Raw genomic sequence first — 4693 nt, forward strand, 5'->3', positions numbered from 1 at the left:
TGAGTCAGCGAGTGAGTGAGTATACGTATGTTTATGCGCGCGCGCGAGCGAGCGAGTGTATACATAATATTATATGTGTGTGTGTGTGTGCGTGTGTGTGTGAGTGTGTGTGTGTGTGTGTGTGTGTGTGTGTGTGTGTGAGAGAGAGAGAGAGAGAGATAGAGAGAGAGATAGAGAGAGAGATAGATAGATAGATAGATGTATAGACAGGTAGATAGATAGAGAGATATACAGATAGAGATAGAGATAGAGATAGGTAGATAGAGAGAGACAATATTTCAACAAGTGCAATGCCCTACGGTCGGTCTCCTTGGGTGCAGCCGCCTTCAAAACCAGGTCATATCAAACCCGTTTGCAAAAGGCAATAAAACAGTGTGCATCTACGCAGGATTAACTCTAGGGTGTGTGTGTTATTGTGTGTGTAAGTGTGTGCAAGTCTGTGTGTGTACAGTGTGTACAAGTGTGTGGGGGGGGGGGGTATTCTTTGTTAGCTTGGGGGTTTTTCTGTTTTGTTGGGGGGAGGGAGGGGTGGGGGCTCAAGTGTGCGCGTTTGTTTTTGTGTATTTGTGTGCGTTTGAGTGTGTTTGTGTCAGTGTTTTTGTGTGTGGGGGTGCATATTTATTGTTTGTGAGTTCGTAGGTGTGTATGTGTGTTTGTATGTATTTTTTCTCTGTGTTTATGAATGTGCAACAGAGGTAGGTTTGTGTGTGTGTTTGTCTATGGTTGTGTGGGTACGTGCATGTGTTTGTGCGTGTATGTATGTATGTACGTGCGTGTATATGTGTATATGAGTGTATACATGTGTGTGTGTGTGTTTTGTGTGCATGTATTTGTTTATGTGTGGGGGAGGGGTATATGACCACATGATGTTTTCACTTCGCCTCGCCTGTAGTCCGGCCTTAAGTGGTCGCTTTTAAGGACCAGCGGGCTAACCCAGATTTCGGGGGTTTCCAGAAATCTTGACCTACACCAAAAGTGGGCATTGCCCTACCTATAGGAGAAGTTTGGTTCCATTGTTGGGTATATTTGTTTGGTTATAGAGAAAATTCTCCTTGTCTTGTAAAGAAACTGAACAAGGGGCAAAAAACTTAAGCCTACCTTTAATTTTTTCAAAACAGCATTTTTCGGGTTAGCCCCCTTGTGCCTAAAAGCGGCCAATTATTTTCGCGCCTCCTTGATTCTCCACAAAGTTTTTAAAAGCGCCGGTGCTGAACGCTACTTCCCCCAACATGACTCCCCGGCTGCTGCTGTCAGACTAGGTCTACTGTGTGTGTGTGTGTGTGTGGTAGTAGAGAAGTGTTCTTATTGCAAACCTCAACAAAGTGCTGAAATCACTCAGTCTCTGTTGATTCCAGAAAGGTTTAGGGGTGATAGATCTAGATCTAGATCTAGTACAAAACAGCAGTTTACTTCAGTTGTGGTTTGTGCAAGTGGATTAGAAATGATGATATTGTGATCTTGGTATTTAGATCTAGATTCTACATATAGATATATATAGATCTAGATCTAAGTCTAGATAGGTCTAGACAAGTCTAGTCTTACGCGAGTCATAATTATTAATTCTCAGAACGAACTCCAAAAGGACATAAGAGATTAATTAAGTGTATTTATTGTTGTTTTATTATATTTTATTATATTTTTTTGTAGTTGAGTGGGAAGGGGAGGGAGAAAAAAAAGAAGGGTGGGGATGGACCCAACTGTAGAGGGGACATAGTGTTAAGTTTCGACTGCCAAACTCCGGAACTCCAGGAAGTTCTAGAAGATACAACGACAAAGAGAACGTAAAACAATATTATGGGTTGTTTTTGCTTGAACGTGCTGTTTGTTCTTGTAAAGAGTACACCAGCACCTGTCATGTAGGCGCTTCCCTGTTGACGCAGGAGGCCAGAGTTCGATTCCCAAGTGTGGAAGAATAGGATTTTAATACGTGTGGAATAATACTATCTCAACAAAATAAATATAATTGTTTGTTATCGTACCTAATTGGATACGCGTGTACAGCCGAAGAGGGAAATTAAAGAAGCTCCTGTCAGAGTTTGCTATACGATCTTTTATCATAATTTCTAGAAGAGAAAAATAGAGAAGATTATTTGTTCTTCGGGTAGCATTTCGTCATCCATCAAGTCGAACAAAGACCCCGAATCCAACAAGATGTCCACAAATGACAGCGAATACAGAAACATGGCGGAAACAACAGAAGCTATAGGCTCGGAGTTGTCAGAAGAGCCTGCAAGTTCTGAGCTCAGACCTCTATCCCACAGTATTATCACTACCAACAGCTACAGACCTCTGTCTCACAGACTCATCTCGGCCAACAGCCTCATCCAGCAGCAGTCAATCCTAACTCACTCGGTGCTGGAGGCGAACAGACTCGTATCACGATTGTCTTTAGACAGGGGTCAGCATCTTTGTGACGATTTCCACGATCGTGTGGGAGGAGAGACAGAACAACGATGTAATCATGATGGGGTTTGTGGAGAGAAAGATCAGCGAGGTAATCATGATTGGGTTGAAGGAGAGACAAAACAGAGAGGTAATGATGAGGGCGTTGGAGGAGAGACAATACAACGAGGTAATCATGATGGTGATATAGGAGAGAAAGATCAACGAGGGAATCATGATTGCGTTGGAAGAGAGACAAACCAGAGAGGAAATCATGAATGGGTTGGAGGAGAGAGAGAACGGCGAGGTAATCATGAGGGCTTTGGAGAGACAAAACAGAGAAGTAATCACGAAGGGAGACGGCTGTGTGGGGAAACTGTAGGGCATGACAGCACTGAGACAAAACCTGTGCGGCGAGCTGAGGAGTTCGGGGTGGGTATTTCTCGTTTACAGACTAGCGAAACAAACGACAAACACATTGGAAGCCCTGATGCTGATCTGCTTTCCTGTCCAACAGAGGGAGTTCACTTACGAGAGACACAAACTACTAGTGCGTCTGTGGGAAATTCCTATCCTATCCGGCGAGAATGCGTGCCAGAGGATGCAGAATGGCAGATACTAGACTGTTGTAGACATTCTCAAAGACTGTCTGATTTAGACAAAACATCTTCACCAGACAGTGATGTCTGTAGACACTCTCAAAGACTGTCTGATTCAGACATAAAATCTTCAGCAGAAAGCAATCTGTGTAGACACTCTCAAGGACTGTCTGATTCAGACATAAAATCTTCAGCAGAAAGCAATCTGTGTAGTCAAGGACTGTCTGATTCATACGTTTCATCTTCAGCAGAAAGCGACCTCGGGTCGTGTTCAGATCAGACGTTAGAACAAAAACGTCACGAGGGACACGGCGATGAGCCAGACAACAGCTTCTCAACCTCCCCTCTCCGGACAGAGGAAGTGACCACTGACATCGTGGTTGCCCACTCTGATGACGTCAGCAGTTGGAGCTTCTCCAGTGTGTCCTCGACCTGCTCTCTCGCGGTGAGTAGAGTCAGGCCGGGAGTCTGTTGTCTTGGTGTGAGCGGGGAACAGACGGAGGCGTCAGACAGTGGTGGGGAAGACACAGAGGGTGGTGTACCTTCTGTGGTTAGTGGTGTACCTTCTGTGACGAGTGGTGTGCTATCTGTGACGAGTGGTGTACTATCTGTGACGAGTGGTGTACTATCTGTGACGAGTGGTGTACTATCTGCGGTGAGTGGCGTGCCTGCCGTGGTTGGAGGTGTACCTTCTGTGGTGGATGGTGCACCGTTTATGATGGGAGGCGTACCTTCTGTGACGTACCACGTCTCTCAAACGTGGCTGGACAGAGGTGTCTTTTCTCCAGACATACCGAATGACAGATCGGGCAATGACAGATGGGACAAGGACAGATTAGACAAAGACAAAGGAGGTGTGCACACAGACGTTGTCTCTTGCCAGGTGACCTCCCAGCAGCAGACGACGCGGACACAGCAACGTGACGTCACTTTGTTCCACTCGCCAGACAGGAAGTTGACCATCCCACAGGAGGAAGAGAGCACAGGTGTGAGGAACTTGCGGTGTACGGAAATCCCCTCTGACCTATCGCTAGTTTCGATTTCATCTGATGAAATGCCAAGTGGTTCCTCAGAGTTTGAGAAAGGTCAGCGGTGTATAGACGAGCCCTGTTCTGTCATGTCGTCTGCAACCCCTCCTTGTGACAGACGAGAAGGTTCAGCTCACGACCGTTGTGGGCACTCTCCTTCTCCAGTCAAAGTATCTGGTGCTGTCGAGTGTAAAGGGGATCTCTTGGCCTTTCATCACGGCCAAACACACAAGTCGAAACCCCGAGAGCTATGTGAAAATCTGGTGGTGTATTCTTCCATGGATTTAATTGATATACCTTTTGTAAATAAGAGCCAAGAGGCACCCCCTAACATGATCGAAGGCGAGAAGGCAAGAACTGAGACTGGGATTTTCTCCGCTTTTTCCAAAACACGCCAAGACGAGACCGTCTTGGCATGTAACGACAAAATTGTAACTCCTGATGAAATGTCTGGAACTTTTGTGACGCCGTATGCTTCCAGCGCTACTTTGGGTCTAAGAACTTGCGTGAACGACACAATATCTGCTCCTCGAAACGATACGGTAGGATTAGATGGCTCAACGATAGCCGACATAGCGACGAGACGAGAGGCTGGGGGACTACTGAGTGGATCACGTGACGTCACCCGGCGGCTCAGAGACGGTGACCAAAGAACGTCGTGCTCTACTTTTGTCAACCAAAGCT

Source organism: Aplysia californica, unplaced genomic scaffold (genome assembly GCF_000002075.1).
Source record: "Aplysia californica isolate F4 #8 unplaced genomic scaffold, AplCal3.0 scaffold00402, whole genome shotgun sequence".
Lineage (NCBI taxonomy): Eukaryota > Metazoa > Mollusca > Gastropoda > Aplysiida > Aplysiidae > Aplysia > Aplysia californica.